The 20,218-nt window shown below is 44.0% G+C and overlaps 1 protein-coding gene across 3 annotated transcripts in view; it reads right to left on the bottom strand.

The window, feature by feature from the left end:
• TEC (tec protein tyrosine kinase) overlaps positions 1-5,737 on the bottom strand; it is a 48,844-nt gene extending 43,107 nt beyond the window's left edge. For 2 of the 3 annotated variants that reach the window (XM_027457127.3, XM_027457126.3), the window contains exon 1: positions 5,259-5,737. The gene's annotated coding sequence lies outside the window, so the exon portion shown is untranslated. Of the gene's footprint in view, positions 1-4,728; positions 4,964-5,258 lie in introns of those variants that run through there. The other variant, XM_027457129.3, reaches the window with a different exon arrangement.
• Between the last annotated feature and the right edge of the window lie 14,481 nt (positions 5,738-20,218).

Genomic DNA, 20,218 nt, shown 5'->3' with positions numbered 1-20,218 from the left:
CATGGGGCAAGAGCACTCATCAGGTGTAACAAGGCATTTAATATCTTAAGGAGTTTTATTCAGCTTAAATTCTCTTTAAGACATTATGTGACACCATCATTAATGCATGACAGCATTGTACTCCATCCAATCCACCCTGATGACTTATGGCAATGCATAAGAACACTATGGATAGGGCATCAACAGCAACAGGGCTGCCAACACCCAGTCCCGCTGAGGGAAAGATTACAAGGGGTGAAGGCAAGATGCTGTAAATGTAAAACAATATAGTCCTTTACGGGCTAGCTCTCAGTTTTTCAAAGGGAGTGCCTGCTTCATGCTGACTTCCTGGGTTATTTCCGATTCAAGAGATCCAGAGAAATACCTGAATGAAGCTGAAGCAGTTGTGCTGCTTGCCCATTACTTCAGTTTTTAATCAGCCACAGCACATGGCTGCATAACCGAACACTACCCCATGACACATTATGTGCAAGGCAGTTGAACAGAAAGTTGCAGTGGCAGTTTGGAAGCCAGGACTCCCAACACCTGAGTGCTAAGACTTCTGCATGTTGAAAAATGTTCTTTTTATTAGCTTTGCTGGGTACAGCATAGGCAGCCCTTTTACTTCCAAGAGATCCCAAAGTCTATTTAAGATTACCAGTTTTAAAGGACCTGCCATGGGACAGAGAGCAGCCCATTCAGCTCAGCTCAGTTTACACATTCAGAGGTCATCTCCCTGAATGGGATCCCACAGCCCAACATGGGACAGGCCCTCTCCTTCCTCCACTCTGGGACCAGGAATGGCCATGGTTTGGTTTGCGTCTTCAGCTGGAAGAGGTGCTCATAATCATGGGGAGGGGGTGACAAAAGCCAGCCCCCGCACAATTATTCCTTCCCCAAGGATGTGAAGCTTGAACCTGTGATATAGGACATGCTGCAATTCACAGGGCAAGCAGTTACCCTAGGCATGACGAATTTGAAGCACTCACCTCCACTGTAGCATAGAGAAGCTGACAAAAAGGCGTTCACACAGGGCTGTCTAGGAGAGAGTCACGAGAGCTGCATTCAGCTAAAAACAAGGGGCAGTTACCACGTGTATCTGATGATGGGTTATGTGGATGTCTTGGGGGGGGGGAAAGAAGAAGTCTTCTTTTGCTCAATAAGCACCCATGGCCAGGGGCAGGTCCCAGACTAACAGGGCAGGGGCCAGCGGGCCCTCTGGCGGTGCAGGGAGCCTGTGCCCTGCCCAGGCCGTGGTGCAGGATGAGCACCGCTGGCTGCAGCACGCAGACAGTTTTTTCTGCCCTATATTCAGGTGCAACCAAGGCGTAGATCTAACGTCTTCTTACGATTTAATCAGATCACAGCTCATAAAAGGCATGGGGCTGAGCAAAACCCCTCCTGACAGGAAACCCTCCTGTGACCTACTTGAGCGTGCAGGCAGTTGTACCTGACGTGTGGCTCAGTGGTACCCAAACACCCACCGATAAGACAAACTTGACCAAGGAGAGGTGGGAGTGCCAAGAAAACCCTCAGCTCAGGCTCCACATACCCCCAGCATGCTGCAATCTCCTTTTTTTCTCCTTTTTTTTTTTTTTTTTTTTTTTTTTTTCTGTGTTTGTTTAACTTTGCATAGGATCTTCACCCTAAGAACTGGGTCGGCACGCCCCAGCTGGCAGCCTGCTGCTTTCCCCGGGAAGAGGGAATACAGGCCAGGGGCATCTTTTCAGCGTGGTGGTTTTTCTTCTCCTAAATATTTGGGTGTTGTTGAAAGGGAAGACTTCTGTCAGGCAACATCATTCTTGCTAAGACAGGTGACTGCTGCCTGTGATGGGCTGAGCTAGTCCCAGGAGGTTGCTGCTGCTCTTTCAGAGATTTCAGGATCCCGTTTGAACATAGCAGACACTTTGCTTGCAAGAAACTGACCTCTCCATCATACTTCTGAGTTTAGGAAACCATAAAAACCTGCTTTCCACCCCTCCCAAAGCATCTCTTACGATGAGACCCTTCTCCCCGCACCTGTATGAGAAGCCTATTTGTGTTTCAAAGTTTTATCTCACATGGATATCTCACATTTTCCTGCCTCTGCATCCTGACTCTGAATCACGGCCCATGCAGCGGAGCGGAGGCAGGGGATGACTGAGAATTGCCAGAGCTGTAATTGCCACGGGGCAGTGCTCAGTCACACGCCTCTGCTCCCCAGTTCCTCTTCTGTCCCATCAGACAGAAAGGGCATGTGTGTCCACCCAGATGTTGGCTTCGCTCGCCTACACACAGCTTTCTTTGCTAATGTATTTTCCTTTAGAAAATAACCAGAGAAAACAACCAGAGTGGTGCTCTGCCTGAGGACCAGCACAGTAAACTGGGGATTTGCCGTTAGAAGTAATACCCAATATTAGCAAAAATACATTTCTTGAGACCTAATCATTTGTTCAAATGAATTCAAGATTGCAAATACAATCTCACTGGTTTTTGGAGAGCTGTGTCCAGTTTTATCAGTGACATACTTAATGCTGAATTAAACCCTAGCCTTGAGCATTAAGGCAAGTTGGGAAGACCCCTCCGCAGTGAGCACACTGCGACCTGTGCAGCAAGGGTCCCTCCCCTGCATTTCACGCGACGGAGAAAGCCACGGGCACCAGCAGGCCATTTAAGAACATCGCTCCCTGACTTCCATGGTGCAACGACTGACTGATTGCTGCTGTCACTTGGTGCACAATTATCACTACCTTAGCTAAAAATATACGCACCTACCTAATAATGAAAATATCTGCAGCACAAATGCAAAGCATATGATGATAGATGTCCTTTAGAAGCACGTACGTTCTTTGAAATATACCCAAAAAAAGCCACCTCAGGCCTTCTTCTCAATGCCAACCATTAGTCTTCTTCATCCAAGTACTGCTTTCCGTATCTTTTGATTTTGATACCAGTATTTTCTTATCCTGTTTCTGCAAAAGACCCGTTGTAGACTGCTACAACTGATTCTTTGGCAGATGCAAACTTGTATACTTTTTTTAAAGCACAGCTCCAACTTCAGCAGTGAAAATGTAATAGGTTACTGAAAAAAAGTCAAAACAAACAAAAGTAGCAAAACATCTTAGAGGTCAATGGTTAATAGAGGCTAAAGACATTTTTTCCATGATCTTTGCGTTGACAGTCAGAAGCACAGAATTCCATTGTCTAATAAACAGAAAATATTTTGCGTATTTGGGATATAAACATTTGTATAAAAAGTACACCATTCTGCACCTTATCTTGTGTATTCAGTGTATAAGCTAACACAACATAGAGGGAACTAATCTGCAACAGGTTTCATCTACATTCAGTAGAGGGGGAGATGTCTGGTGCTTCCAAGCAATTCTGTGAAATTAAACACTTCCCCGTTATTTTAACCTTAATCACAGGATACCGCACTATTATGGCACTTCTGAATACAATGTTGTTTCAGGGCAAGATAAAATAATATACAGCTAACATTGCTTTATCAGCTCTATTTTATTTTTCTCCATTTTCAGCCATTGTAGGCAGTCAGCCAGGTTACTGGATCAATCACAATGCCAAATTCACGGGCATACAGCTAAGAATTAAAATGTAACATAACTCAGGACATAATTCTAGCTGCTTCACAATCCATGGATTTAGAAGATTAAACTCTACAATAATATCCAAAAGAAGAAGAAGAAAAAAAAAAGTGTTCCTTAGGTAACTTTTGAAAGGCTAACAAAGTCAGGTCTGGCAGATGAGAACTTGAGTTACTTTGCAAAGAAGGCCTAAGCGGCAGTATGGTCTACCTCTGAATTCCAAACCTTTGTCTTTCATTTTCATACCTGTGAGATTATTGCATTTTTAAAAAGAGAGCGAGAGAAAGGAGGGAGTAACCAGGTGCCAAATATAACCACATTTTCTGTGGTTGCAGAGATCATTTGGTTCGAAACACTCTAAGAATTCATTTAGAAATTTATCAAGACACGCAAAGCACCCCTTCATTCAGGAATAAATGCAGAGACAAGCATGGCTATCTCACCGGGAGCTTTAATGTCTTACAAGATGAATTTTGCAATAAAAACCTGGAGAAATATGAAGACTACCAGAGAAGAGTCTGACAGCAAGCGGGCTCTCTCCCCCTGCAAACCACGGTCGTCAGAGGGCTACGAGAAGCAGCGGCAGAGCTCTGGAAGAGAGGGACAGCAGGCCACCCTGCCACACGCCCCAGGAGACCACTCAGCCTGAGAAGGAAGAGCTTTATGGGAGCTGCTGCAAGGACAAACCCTCTGGGGAGGACAAAGCCCAAAGGAGAGCCGCTGTGGGGACGGAGCAGGGAGGACAGCCCAGGGAGGGAAGGCGGCACGGCCCTCAGCTGGCGTGCTGAGAAAGGGGAGCATGTCCCCCCTCTCCTGGAGTAATCACCAAAGGGTAGCTGGGGGTCTCTTTGCATGGGCCCTGCTCTCCAACAGGCCAATATAGCCGCGATACTTATACACCAGCCATAAGCAGCAACTCATTTTTCAGTGAGGAGTTTGGAGAGAAATTAAACAGCAACGCCTCACCCTGGAGCCACACCGTACCGAGGGTACGGCACAGCTGCAGCGTTTAGTCCAGACTGAAAATGAAGGGCCAAGAAGCAAGCAGTCCCAGGACTTGTCTATATCTGTATTTCTGCTGCGGTTAAGTTTTTACATCTTTAAGAAACACTCTCGCTTACTTGCCTGCACATCGCAGATCAGCATTAGTTACCACGAGACCTACCCGTCACTCCAAGCAGCGAGCTGGCGGCCAGGGCTGCCCAAAAAGCTCAGCTGGCGGCTCCAGTGATGGCCAGCTCCGTCCTACGAGAGCCTGGACGGGGTGCCCGGGGAGAAGTACCCAAATCTTGTCACCCACAGCAGCGGCAGTGCCCGAGCAGCAGCCCCCGGCAGCGCATCCACCGGGGAACTGCTGGGGTGGCTGCACCCACACCGAGCTAGCCCTGCCTTCAGCCACTCTCAGCGAAGCACAGCAGCTCCACGGATGCACTGCAAAACCCGCAGCAAGTCACAGCAAGGAAACAAACAAGCAAAAGAAAGTCACAAAACAAGGAAATAGCAAAATCCAAAAGGATTCCGCAGCCCGGACGGCGCTGCCTCGTACCCCACGAACGCCGCCCATTGGGAGCGAAGGTGCAAAGCGCAGCGTGTGCCACAGCCTCCCCCTGGCACCTGCCCGGGGACACCCCAAAAAGCCCCCACGGCCCCTCGGCGAGGGGCAGAGACACGGGGGCAGCCCCTGCCCTGCCTTACCTGGGTCTCCCGAGCTCCGCCACCGCGGAAGGGGCCTCGGCGCCGGCGGCGCGGAGGGAGGCGGAAGGAGGCAGGCACCGCACCGCGCTGCCCCCTCCGGCCCCGGCGCCTCCTCCAGGCGGCGGCCGAGGGAGGCGAGGGAGGCCCGGGCAGCCCCCCTCGGGCCGGGGCAGGTGCTGGGAGTCCGGCGGCCGAAGGGCTGGGCTGGAGGCCAGGCGGCTGCTTGAGGCCGGCGGCTGTCCCCCAACGCAGCGCAGCCCCCGGGGTGCGTGAGGAGGTGGCACCCGGGTGCGCTGCCTCACCTGCTCTTGCCCCCAGCCTGTGGAAGCTGTCAGGCTGCTGAGTCCCACTAACTAAACAAAACAAAAGTCTTAAAGTTCAGTCCCAATGCATCTCTGTAGTTTTCCAGTGGCAGCCCAGAGGAAAGCGAGCGGGGCCTATGCTGCTCAGGAGCAGAGGGTTTTGTTGTGACTAGTGCGTAATGGCTGGGTCAACACAGATGTCTTTCTGTTCAGTGCAGAGGAAATGACTTACAGAGCCTTTGTTTTCACTTGGGGGATTTCCTTTAAATTACATGTTTGGCGCTGTGGCCATGCCCGTCACACTCCCTCTGAGCCCAGGGAGTTGTGGGGCTCCATCCCTAGTATGGGGCGTCCCTGGTATAAAACACCTGCGGCCACCTCGGGGGGACCAGTCCCACCGGCCCGCTCTCACCACCCTCCCTCCACTCCATCCCCACATGTTTGTGGTAGTGTGCACTCAGGTGCCCATGCAGACCTCCCTACTGCTGCCACCAATGCCGTCGAGTTTGCAAAACGGGCAACTTCTGCTGCATTTTTCAAGCACCAGCAAAATCAGCTTCTGGCGTTGCCGGCTGCTGTGGCAGGAGAAAAGGGCAAGACCAAACAATTGTTTAAGGAGGAACTTGGAATAGCTTCACCACATAAGGTGCCATTTTTGAGCTCTAGAAGGAAGTTTCATCTAGCCAAAAGTGATTATGATCATGCAATGCCACCAGCTTTACACCAGCCCTGAGACTCCATCCCAGAGCTGCAGCAGCAGCAAAGGGATAGGAGAGCACATCTCTGTGGTCCAAAGCATGCACCTACTGCCATGTGGAAACTTCTACCACAATGGCAAAGACTTTAGAAGGATGGTGGGATCAAGGCAACTACATGATGACTCTGCTTCTGAGGTTGGGGACACACTACTGCAGGACTGAAGAGAGTTGCTCGTTGCCTGAACACAGGTTAGCTGTGTTGGATGGAGGCCGTGAGAGCAAGGGAGAGAGCTCTGTAAAGGCTGGGTGGCAAAGATGAGGATGTGCCTTCAGGAAACTCTCTGTTAAATGCACACTGAGTACATGCATTGAGAAAAGCTTGGGAGCTTCTTACGGCTTGGTGAGAAGGGCAGCACCACGGACTTGGATTTCTGCTGCACAGTTTTGGTTTCTCGTAGCCTGTATGCCTTTGCTATAGTTAAATAGAGCAACTGGTGTGATTTCATTTTGAGGGACATGCCAATCCTTGCACAGTGCCAGGGCTTGCAGAATTACAGTGCGAAGGCCTTTGCATCTTGCCAGAAGTGTTTTGTTTTCCTTCCATTCTTCATAAATTTCTAAAAGCGTCCATATCCAGGGCCACTAGCGTGTCCTGATATAATATTTAAAGCATAAAGGTACTTTTCAAATGAAAAGCTTCTTTTATACATCTGTATAAATTTTACAGCCAGAAGGGGCTGAAAAAAAAAATGCAGAAAAAGCAGCAAGTTGTAACCAGAAATGATTTCATTTCCCTAAAATTTCACATGCTGAAACGCTACACAAACAGTGCAGTAGTGGGGGAATGAGAAAAGGAGGGGACATTTCAGTGTTTTAGGCTTGGTTCTACTTCCAGAAGAGCTCAGCATTGCTTGCTGTTTCCATCTTTTTCTCTTTTGCCTCTTAGAAGTTCAGGAATCCTGTGGACTGGGGTGGTGTAGCATCCACCCCATCTCTGGGCTGCAAGGATCAGAGCACATGCTGTCTGAGCCTTTTCTTTAGTAAGCCCCTGGGGACTCAGTGAAATGAAATAGCATAGTGATCTTGCTGTGTTTTGGATTTAGGGCACTTGGCATCCAGAGCAGTTGATTTTTGCTCTACTGCAAAGGAGGAACAGTGGTGAAGAGCTGGTCTGGCAAAGTGCCCCTCTCTAGGAGGAAGTCTCCCCTTTGGAAAGGATGGAGGCTTATGAAATTTCAGGAGAAGAGAAAAATTACAATCGTTCACTGTCTGGTTTCCATATCAGCAAGTGTGCTGGTTTTTCTTTTTTTTCTGCCTACTCTTTCTCCAGAGCTTCTCCTTTTTGAGAGATTTTGGGGGTGATATTTCCATTACATCACTGAAAGTAACTCTAAAGAGCAGCGTGAAATACAGACATACCATAAAACATTTTTTCGTGCAGTCAATGTTGTTGTCACATGAATTTGTGGCCTTGCATATAGGTGGGTGGAAAGATCAGCAAAATAGCTGAAAACCACAGGGAACATGTCTGAATAAGCCTTGATTAGGAGAAGAGAAACCAGAAGGCAGGATAGCCATGGGCACTCTGGACAACCAGCTTGCAAGGTGGGCTATGGCTTGCTGGCAGCCACTTTGAACATGTATGGGGAAGATTTTAACTGCGGGCTGGGGAGCAGGACTCAGAAACACAACAAGTTTACACCAGCTAAAGATGTCTTGTTTCAAAATGGCCACTAAAAATATATTCAAGAAGGGAATTCAACTGGGAAGGGACGGGGAGAATAAATGTGTGAGTAGACTTTAACAGAGAAGATAACTTTCACAGCTGGTAATGCTGAAGTTAACTAGTTTGCAGCTAACTCAGGTTGAAGGGAACTTAAATTTTTATTAATCTTACCTACCTTCACACATTTATGTCTTCACATGAAATTATCATCTAGACTCCTCCAAATGAGACAACTCAGGACTTTTAGAGCCCAGATCATCTGACTTGTTGACTCTGGGATGAAGTGAATTGCCCATGGGCAGGTTTCTCCTTCTCTCAGTTAATCACTGAAGGCATGATAACTAGATATTTAGTGCATTTTCATTGTAAACTTTTGAAGCTAGGGAAGATTATTTTTAACATGCCTTCCATTTTAAGCCTACCCTATGGAGTTCTTTACTGCAACCCACTGTAGTAATATCTTCTACACCATTCTACTGGGAAACCAATAACAGAGTTCCCCAAGAATTTCCACGCTGGATCAGGCCAAGAGTCTCCAATAGAGACTAGCACTTGACACCTAAAACCAAGATGTAGTTAGGTCCTGGGATAAGGAGTTGTAGCTCTAGGTAAAGTCTGTCATGAGTTCTCTCTAGCTCTGAAACTGGTTTTAAATTCCTTGCAAAATATTTTCAGTTTAGTTTTGGCTATTAAAACTCTGGATATTCTTATTATCCATGTATCAAACTTCCTTTTTAATCTTGCTACTTGCTGATGCCCATGGCAATGTACTCTGCGGTCTAATTGTGCACTTTACCAATGCTATTTCCCTTCCAGCCTTTTACGTCATTTTGTTTCTATCCGATCCTCTCTGTGAAACAGAAAAATATTTTGTTCTTCTACCTAGCCAAGTTCGGGGAAAAAAATATCAAGTACGGTTCAGTCCAGGCACAATGTGTATCAAGGGAACAATAAACCAAGAGTTTGTACTACACCATGAGACGGAGCCTGTGTTTTGTCCCAGCCCTTGCTAATAGAACATATGTCAGGACTCCATGGACGCCAGGGAGCCCTGTTCAGCTTCCTGGGAGCCATGGGGGATACCCAGAGGGACAGCAGAACAGGGCCTCACAGCCAGGGCCTGTCCCACCACCCTAGCAGGGAGCAAGGCAGGCTTGGGGTCAGCCAGGTTCAAGCAGATCGTCAGATTCTGAAAGAGGAGGAAAATAGACTGTGAGATCCCAAATCCTTTGTCCCTTTCTCCCTGAATAACCATTTGTGCTAGAGTCTCAAAGTCAAAAATGAGATGAAGACCTCTCTAATTTTACTTCAGTAGCCTTTGAGCATCATGATGCAATATTTCATTACACAATCACAGTATTTCCCCCACTTCTCTGCTTCTTCCTTCACTCATCTGCTTCCTTATTCAGGATGAAGAATGTTTACAAAGCAATAAATTCTTCAGTCTTTTCCCATATCTATCTCACAGACAGCCCTATGCTTTCATTTTTTAGTGCATTTTCTGAAGCTTACTCTGAGGAAGCGTTTGATATATTCATGGGATTTTCTGTGGCATCCATCACTACAAATGAGTGGAATGGATCACCTTCAACCTTCAAGAGAGATGATACGAAGCGGTTATGGTAAAGGTCTGCAAAACCCTGAATGGGATGGAGAGGGTGAATAGGAATCTGCTGCTTACTGTCTCTTCTGATTCAAGAGCTAGAAGTTCTCCAGTGAAGCCAGAGCTAGATTGAAACCAAACAAAAGGAGATAGTTCATCAGGCAGCAATCAGAAGATGTGTGGAACTCTTTGCTTCACAAAGGATGATATGGACAGAGTAAATCAGACGGGTTTCAAGAGACACCGGTCAGATGCTTAGAAGAGAAATCTATTGAGAATCACTAGACAGATGCAATACCTCAGATCCAGGAAACATTCTGAGACTGAACCTTGAGGAATACTTGTATGTGGTACCATGTAGGCTTGCCCTGTTCTTCCTTGTCCCTGGTCATCCATCTGTGGTCAGCACTGGAAGCAGGATGCTGGGCTGGGAGGATCTTATACTTGACAGATACAAATGTTTTCACAACAGTCCTGTAAGTTATTGCAACATTTATTGCCTGTCCTACAAGTCATCATAGTAACTCACCAAGAGCATACTAGCACTTTCCCCACCATCAACTGATCTGCATCTCGCACAGCCCAGGACCTACTTCTCAATCTCCCATAAAAGGAAATCAATCTTCTTTGTTCCCCTGAAGATTTTATTGCTAGAATAAGTTGAAGTTCATGAGAAGTAGGGATTGAGATATAGACAGTCTGATCATCCACTGAGGTCCCTACTCAGCTGAGCCATTTAAGAGCCCCTGCATGTCTTCGAAGAGACAGATTATTCCAGTATAGGGCTAGGTTGTAACTATAATTGTGCAATCCCATCATAGTCTGAGGACTCCAGCAGTCATGATCTGGGCGCACCAGTACCAAATACGCCAGATGTCTGCATAATGGCTGCGTGTTTAGGAAATGTCCTGCCTAGCTCCAAGAAAAAACAAACTACTTACTGCTGCTGAGTCTTGTTTTTACCTGTTTTACTTGAAACAACTAAATAATTCCTATGGCTCTGCTTCTTCTTTGCAAACAGCGTTATTTCCTCTACTGCTATAGCAATAGGCAGTATTCTGGCCACAGTGGCTAGACCACAAAGACATTCTCTGCCCTCTTTTATTAAAATGCATTAGGATGATCTGGGGAAAATATATATGCATGCATATGTCTTCTGGATTCATTTCTAACAGGTAGTAGAGAGAAGAGTTGCTTTCAAGCTCAGATCTGGCTACCCTTCCTTTACAGACTCAAAACCCAGGTTTTCCAGCACATCATGGAGTTGACAGCAATGATGGTGGATATACTGGACTCCTCTGCGTGAGAGTCCTGTGAGCTTTCTTCTGAGAACAGACCACACATGTAAAATACAGAAGTAACTACTTTCTCAAGGGCTCTTCTGCACTGTATAATTCAATGGCTGGAGGAAGCCCGAAAAGACAAGCTTCATGTAACTGCTTTCAGGGGACAGCATGCTCCACTGGAAGACTGAAAAAAAGAGTCTGAAGAAGAGAAAATACTAGTAAGTTCAACCATCCCTTATTACTGGGGTAGGCACATGGTAACTGGGGTATCATCGTTCTTTGCAGTGGCCAGATCAGGTTCAACACAGGTCTGCTAATTCAGAGGAAAAGATGATGTAAACACGGTTCATTCTGGGGCAAATTTTAAGGGCTCTGAGAAACAAAGAACATTCCTATAGCACTAAATGGACATCCATAGGACAATAAATGAAAATGTGAGCCCAGTCCATGGGATATTTACTAATTTGCTAGTTAGTTGTCCATTTTCACATTCTATAGCCAAACATAAATGGGATAGCCAAACATCAGAACACCAAAGGGTACAATACAAAAAAGACGAAAGAAAAAATCAGCAATTATCCATATGCGCCATTCATCTTTTCTCTTCCTGATACTCCTTGCTGCTGCCTTTGATCACTGTCTCCTCTGAGGAGGTCCCTCTAAAAAAACTTCTGTTTCTGGACTAGGCCGCCAGCTTCTCCAAGTGGGAGGTCCCATCTGCCTCTGCTGGGAAGGGTGGCTATGGCCTACCATGACAGCAACTCTCATCAGTCCAGCTGGGATTAACCTTCCTGCAGATTCCAGATCTCTGTTATCATGAGGGCTTTTTATCCTATCAGCATTAACCAGCTGATATCAGATTTCCCTTCGTCATGCTGAGCTATGCCACCTGAGATTCTGCGATGTTTATACCCACAGCTTAGGCAGGAGTGATAAAGTGATGAAGGCTAACTCCGTGTAGAAAAAGAAACTGAGGAAATACATGATCAAACACTTAGTTGATAATCATATACTAGAAGAAAAATTGAAAAGACTCTGTAAGGAACATTAACACAGTTATTGATTTAAGTATCAAATGGTAAAAGAAATATGTATCAGGCTAAGTTAGTATTCAAAAAACACATGCACACATCTCTCTCTCTAAACCTACTGTATTGACGCATTTGAGTGTTACGCTGGATCCATAAATTTACAAAAGGCTTTGCTAAACTTCTTTAATTTGTGGTAGACCCATTTGGCCACAACTATTTCTTTGATCGTATAACCCTCACACTTTTTCCCATTCCTCTCTGTGGCTGTGTAGCACTTCGGTGTTACTTGTCATAACCTGGGTAGTAAATTATTAAAAACAAGTCTCTAACTTCAGTGCAGCACAGTCTGATTGGGGACTGTTAGTGTTAGGTTAGAGGTTGGACTCGATGATCTTGAGGTCTCTTCCAACCTAGAAATTCTGTGATTCTGTGATTCTGTGATTCTGATTGAGGGATGTCTTGATGTGCTAATGCAATAAAAAAAAAAAAAAAAAAAAAAAAAAAAAAAAAAAAAAAACAGGAATGAAAGTGGTGTATGTAAAATGGTGAAGAACGTGAAGAGTCTTACTTATTTGCACAATTTTACTCCCCACACCGGATCAGCATGACAGCACTGGAGAGCATCTTAAAGTTTTTTGCTGGTACTGAAACAGAGAATAACTACCTAAAAAGGCAAGGATGTGGATGAGGGTGTCAGATTGCTCCACTCTGGTGGTTTTCAACTTGTGATCCCTGGGCCTCTAGGTACTTGAGCAAGTGCTTCTCAGGGGACCATAGGAGCTAACCGAGAAGGGCAACTTCCCTTAGGCCAATCTGAAGAAACCATGAGGATTCTGAAATCAAAACCACCTGAAAACCAGCATCCTGCACCAGCACATCTCTACATACATCTTGGACCAGTCTGCAGCATGAAGCTACCAGCAGCTGTGACTAAGTGACGCTGTGGGGCAGTCTGAAACGTTTTGACAGCACTGTGTGTGGTTTAGAAGCCACATGTGTGGCTGCTGAGGAAACGGCGTGTCGACAGCTCTCTTCAAGGATTCAAAAGCAGGTTTAGACTTCAGATACAGGTGGCAGGGCAAGAATTTAACCAGCAGATGTAGGTGTTACCCTGAACAGATGCGGAGCTCAGCAAAACTGGAATTTCATGGCTGACTTCAGTGGAATTACACCAACTTTATAGCAAAAATAGTGAGATTTTGTTTCAGGATGTGGTCTGTTTAGCTATACTACTGTAAAGTAGGTGGTCAATGTGTAATTTTAGCTTGTACGTAAAGTTTCATGTGAGACTCTTCATAGGCTTAGAACACAGAGCAAATATGCTAAAATTAATATAACTTATCCAAGAGACAAGTACGTTTCTCCATTTACAAGAGGTTTTACCATTGTGATACACGGCAATGTTACATTGATTTAATTGAAAGAAGTAGATGAACCACTTTGATTAAAAGGCTATCAAGCCAAAATCCTAACGCCCAGGATTAGATTCTGATGGTGGCTACGTTATGTAGATACATTTCCAGGGAAACTGTTCTGAATTTATACATAAGTCAGACTATCTTTTGATTGTAGAGCTTTAGTGTATTTGGGTTTCCCTGACACCAGTGAAGAAAATATATCACAGATCTGGTTGACTGTGTGAATCCACTTCAAAAATGCCAGCAGTAGTATGACAGCAGTCTTCAATCCAAGCATTTTTCCACCTGACTTCAATTTATGCCCTCATCAGGCCAGTTTGTGGCACCCCAGTAATGACAATTCCGTGTAATAATTACTTATCTCAGTTTATGCTACAGAGACCTTGATGGCATCCTGTAATCACCCTAAAAACCATTTTTCCAATCTTCATTGACAGCAATTAATGGTACATATTTTCAAAAGACTTTGAACAAATGGCTTTAGCTTTATTACTAATCAATTAGTAACTTCAAGTTATAGTGTTTTATTAACTGATGTTCACTTTTAAAGTATTATTTACCAACTACATCTGCTACTTAATTGTTCCAAAAATCTCTTAAAATTGAGGTATGGGGGTAGCTAGGGAGATTCGGGTGATAAAACGTGGGCATAATTGGTTTTCCACTGCACAATTAAATCCTGCTATTTTGCAACCTCCTCTAACTCATGTCTAAGTCTAATCTTGTTCTGTATTTGAACTCCAGCTTTCTAACTTTTTTTTTTTTACTTTTTTTTTTTTCAGATCCAGCATAGTTTATTACCGTGGTGCTTAAGAAATGTATGTGTACTTGTATGTGCATGTACAGATGGAGAGATTCCCACTCACACACAAACATACATATGCACACACACAATTTGTTACACACCTATTGAAAGCCACATTAAAAAAATACAGTTTGTCCCATCACTTCAAACTGCAGAAATACGACAACTGAACAATAGACAATGATCCTATTCTTTTCCCAAGCTAGTATGCCGTGTGCTTTATTGGATTCTGTCATAAACTCTGTATTTTCAGAGAACTGTTTATCTACCACTGCTTAGATGCTTAATTCGTAGGAAAATCAATTGTGATGAGCATTAAAAGCATTTTGTAAAGCGTAATCAAACTCTCTGGAAAAAAAAAATAATAATTTTTCTCAACCATTTCTTGCCAAAATTCTTATGAGAAAGGAAGAAGGTTGTAGGTCCCTTGCCTTCACGTGTTTCTTTGTTCTAACACACAGGCATGTCGCTGGTGATAGATGCCTGTGCCATGACTACGCATGGGCTGACCCATGACTATCTAGCCTCACATTTGGCTTGTAAACAATAGTAGGAACTGAGCCCATAGAAAATATCTCACTCTCGCCAGGCTGCAGCATTGTTTGAGCTGGGAAATCGACACAAACTGCTACATTCTTGGTTAAAAATAAGAGGCCTTTGATTTTCTCTATACTCTGAACTTTCCACCAAAGGTTGACTTTAGTCATTTCTGCACATCTTTTGAGGTCTGAATATAGTTCAACTCTTCTGTAGAGCTTTCTGTATTGAAAAAAACGTACAGCACTGGAACAGGCTCAGACCTGTTAATAAAGAAAGTGCAAAATGTGCCTTATCACATCAGATCCTAGCATCCCACTGTGCCCTAATGTAGGGGCTTGGAGTTGGTGGAGGGAAAGTAGAGAGCTACCACTGCTGCCTCAGCCCCAGGCAGCTTTTCCTCCTCCTGGAGGAGGCCTATCCTAGGTTCATATTTAGCTCTGGAGCACCACCGACTACAGTCACTGCTCACACCTGGGCTGAATCTGTCCCACCTATTCTTTTCATTTTGCAGCCTTTACAAATCCCTCACAATGAGTGATTCAGCCTTTCCACCAAGCAATAAAGGCATATAAATGTCTGCAGCTCACTGGCACATATAAAAGATTGTTTCAAGCTGCAAATGGTAAAATCAGTCACATTGCACATGTACAAAGTATGATACTGCAAGGTGCTGATCATGTATTGTTTGTATTGCAAATGTCCAGACTGTGTAGAATTGCAACTTGAATATGGACAAACCTAGAAAGACGACTCAAATCTGAAATCCTTCCCAGATCTCTGAACGCCGCTCCTGCTATCCCAGCCACCCCACAGGAACAAGCCACTAACAACGGTGGCAAACTCTGGATGGAAGGCAGCTTTTCCCCTCCACTACCCTCAGTAAAGAACAAGTCTAGATTATCCAGCAGTGATGAGTCTGTTATCAGTTTAGATGTAGTGGTAGCTAGCTTATACTCATTTGCTCCTGAGGAAGTATCCTTTCACTTGCACAGTTCTTCCTCCCAGGTGTTCGCCCTCATTTGTAGAGAGCAATCACATATTCTCAGAAACCACATCTAGCTACGTTGAACAGGACTCTTTCAGCTTATACTTACAGTCTCGGTATTTTCTTGATCATTTTAAGGTACACTTTTCTGAGCTTCTCCCAGTATGTATTAATCTTTATTCACTGTGACAGTGTTGTTCTGGTTACTCCTAAAAAGGTCCCAGCTTATGTATAATGTTGTAGATGTATAATATTACCCTTTAACCTACTTGAAACACAGCACCTGTAGATCTTTAGATGTGTTTTTGCTTTCATGATGATGTTGGAGTAGTGGTCTATAGATATCCTGTAATGGACAATTGATTAAAACAGGCAGCTCTTCATCATTTGTCAGCAGCTGAAGGACCTGCACTTACTGAAGAAAACCCTACTGGTCTCTAAGTTGTTACTTTAGACTTCTGTTAACTGAGCCCTTAATTTATGGCTGTTTAATCCTCCTGTTCATTACAGACACCTTCTCTGCATCACCAGTGTATTTCGTTAATAGCTTCTATGCTTTTGGACACAATCATTATCAAAAAAGATAAATGCAGTTAATCTCTAATCTACTCCAGAGTCACACAAATCATCTTCCTGAATGCCTGAGCATTCTTCAGTAAGTACAACCACTGTTCTTCAGCTAGTTTCTTTCATCTGTTTTGCCTGTATCATCACATTGACTTCCTACATGCCACCATGTCAGGCACTTTACTGAAATCCATATAGGTTTGCTTTATTGCAGTTCCCTTCTCTGAAAAAATCACATAATTTAGCAGAGAAAATACCACGTTAATTTAAGAAAATCTCTTTGTTAACTATTTCTCCCACTCTCGTATGCTTTCACATCTTTATTTCATTCAGGAAATGTCAAATCTAATGGTAATATACCTTTGTAGATTACTTTTTTCCTTAAAAATGAAATTTACTTAATTTTGTATTTTTTAATCCTCTGGTTTAATCATCTGTTTTAATAAATGCACTAAAACTCCTACCATGAGCTTTATTATCTCAGCCACTGAGCCTCCTCCAGAACTGAGCTCTTTGCACTTTGCTTTCACTTCACATGTGATAATCTCTGTTTCCACACCCATTCTCATTAACTGTCTCGGGTTTGCCTCTGTGTACTACGTCATTACCGTTCCTGAAGCTGAGGCAAATACTTAGTTTGGAGCAGTGCCTAGATTGTCTTTAATCACAACCATGTCCACATTATATAAGGCATTCACTTCTCTCTTTCTCTCTCTCTCTCTTTTTTTTTTTTTTGATTTATGTGGCCAAGGTACCTTTTACTATTTGCTTAAATTTCCTTCTCAGCCTCTAACTATGCTTGACTTTTGTTATTTTCACCTTCCCCATAGGTTTCTGCCTGTGAAGACTTTATTTTATTTTAAAATTCCTTGTAAGCTCTCTCTTTGCACATTAAATTAATGGTTTCTCAGTTTGCTGTGAATATAGTTATTTCCTATAGTTTTTCCCTTTGGAATGCAGATTTAAGATAATTTCTGCAGCACTGACTTCGAGGAACTGCAGCTGCCTTCTACAGTTACCTGACTGAACAATTCTGGCAAAATATATGCTTGTACTTCAGCTGAGTAGGACCAATAGGTTCAAAGTAACATTCCAACTACTTATATTCACCAGAGCTTGGCTTCTCATTGAACAGTACTACTAGGTGTAATTTGGAGGCTCACCTTGCTGTTGCAGCCAATAAGTCATTACTGAAAACAAAGGATCTCAGTTATCCAGTCTGCTTGCTTAACATTGTGGCAAGACTGGTAGGGAAGCAAATAACTCTTCACTGTCCCTCCCCACTCACTGCAGGTTTTGAACAACATCTTCCCAGTTTGCCTCTCATTCACAAACCAGATAATCTCCCTAGAGTGCGAAATCTAATGGTGGCTCTTGTGGGCTTCAGCAAGAAGGTAGGCACTTAATTAGGCACTGAGACTGATGCTCAGGGATACAAGTGGATTTGAAGTTTCTCTGATTCCCTGCAGGGCTTTTTCCTTTTGCTTACACCAGCAGAGAGCAGCTGCAGGGACTTGCTCAGATCCTCCTAGGGGCTAGCAAGTTTGGGAGGACACTGGGAGGCCACAGAGGGAATGGCACTAGAACAACCAGCAATGTGAGCAGGAATGTTTTGCTCAGTCCTATGCATTATACACACACACACACATATAGTTTTACCACAGAGGTAAAATCAGCCCTCATTTGACATATAAAAAGTATCAATGCCTAAGAATCGAGAAGAAAAGGACCACGGCACTGTGATGAACAATTCTGATGTTGAAGGGAAGATCAGTAAGAGTTGGGATAGGTTACACCAGCAGATTTACTCTTTTTTTTTTTTTTTCTTTTTTTTTTTGGTTTGGTTTGTGCTTTTTTGGTATTTCTTTAGGACATTCTCCAAACACAAGGGATGAGCAGAGGTTGCTCTCCAAGTGCCACCAAAGCCAACACAGAGGCCAGAGCCGACAGGCCCATGGCACCCAACGCTCCGCAGCCATCCCCTAAACCCCGCAGAGGCCCCCCAAACCCCACAGCCATCCCCCAAAACCTGCATCCATCCCCCAAACCCCACAGCTGCCCCCCAAACCCCGCGGGTGAGATGCGGGCCCAGCGTGCTGACGCTAGGTGGCGACGGCCGCCTGCCGTATGGTGCCAAACGGCCCCGCGATGCCTCCCAACAGGAGGGGAAAAAGAGGCAAAGCTGGAAGTTTATTTGTCTTGTGGGTTTTAATAGTGCAGCCGAAGGCCATTTCCCAAATGAAGTATTGTTGTTTTCTCTCCAGGCTCAAGTACAGGTGTGGTATCCCCGGCTTTTACTGCTAATATAACTCCCTGAAAGGAAGGTGTGGGGAGCTGGGGATTGGCCTCTTCTCACAGGTAACTAGTGATAGAACCAGAGGGAATGGCCTCAAGTTGTGCCAGGGGAGGTTTAGGCTAGAAATTAGGAGACATTTCTTCTCAGAAAGAGCTGTCAGGCACTGGAACAGGTTGCCCAAGGAGGTGGTGGAGTCACCATCCCTGGGGGTGTTCAAGGAAAGGTTGGACGTGGTGCTGAGGGACATGGTTTAGCGGGTGACATTGGTGGTAGGGGGATGGTTGGACCAGATGGTCTTGGATGTCTTTTACAAACATAGTGATTCTATGATTCCCACTATTGCAACCACATTTATAACTTGTTGTACTTCTTTCTTGGCCGTAAACCTTAACTATTTTTGTCAGTATTAGCACATTGCCTTCAGACTTGTTAAACACAAATCAGAAGTGTGTCAGCTAAGCATAAACCTTATTTAATTGCCAAGTTAGGTCTACACTATGCTCTATCTGTATTCCCTGTCCCCTCTCAGTCACAAATTTTCATGAAAACGTCAACAAGAAGATATTTAAAACATACCAGCTTTTTTCAGTATGTGTGTAAATGCACCATTTCAAACCTCCCACATGTCTGAAAATTGTTCACTTTTCAATCATTTTGCATTCTGAAGAAGACTTGCCTCTTTTTCCTGCTAACAAAAAAGTGCCGAGGGAAAACTGTTTTCAGAATCTCCTGAGTGCAATGAAATATTTTTCCTTACAGAGCTGGCTTGTTAATAAAGGCGTGTCAGGAGAGTTCTCAGTAAATTTTAGAAACTTTTTGGAATGGTTTAACAGACGATTGCTTCATACGGGTGGAGTCATAAAAGGTTTCACTTGATGATAGTCAAGTGCATGAAATTGGTGTCATCTGTATATGAATATAAATCATGGATCTTCTTGACAACAGAAAATCCTTTCCCAGTGTTTTGAGTCACCTCAGTCTCATCACAGCATTTTAAGCATGCTGAGCTCAGCGGGTTTCTAAAGAGCAATTATTTCCAAGTGATGGATAAACATGAAATACTGGTAACTATCTCCATGACAAAAATGAATTTACATTTGTTAACAAACAGTACATGCAGATATGCACAAAATTCAAGGAGCAAAAGACCATAAACATGTGGAAGATACTTGGATACTGTGATGATGAACCCAGGGTGAACAGTCAGATGTTACTTGGTGTGTCTGCAGTGATATGAAAGATTTATTACAATGCCCAACTCTGATGACAATCTGTGAAAAGAGTCATCAGCCTAAATTAATTACACAAATTATAGGGATTAGAACTATGTATTTATTCATACATTTTCTACCCACATGGCATGCCATGAATTCTAGTCTCATTAGAAATCTGTTTGTGCAGTATCCTAGAATTGCTCTTCTTCCAGATCTGGAGCATAAAAGCATGTTTAAACATGGCTGTGGTCGAACTGCTAACATCTTTCCTGTGCAGAAAAAAAGAGGTCTGTTAATTCATGCCAAAGAGATATACTTTGTAGTTGACGATATCCAAGATAAATATACTTCAGTAGCAGAACTCAAATGGGATCTTGTCTGCCCTTCAGACAGGCTTATAACTTAGTAAGAAGAGCAGCATACTGAATGCAGGTCCTTCTTCCAACAGGGTAGCATCAGTAGTAAATACAGCAGGTAATCTGCCTTTAA

This window comes from Anas platyrhynchos, chromosome 4 (genome assembly GCF_047663525.1).
Source record: "Anas platyrhynchos isolate ZD024472 breed Pekin duck chromosome 4, IASCAAS_PekinDuck_T2T, whole genome shotgun sequence".
In the NCBI taxonomy this organism is placed as follows: domain Eukaryota; kingdom Metazoa; phylum Chordata; class Aves; order Anseriformes; family Anatidae; genus Anas; species Anas platyrhynchos.
Note: the sequence above shows the minus strand (reverse complement) of the source record. Positions and strands in the feature narration are given on the sequence as shown.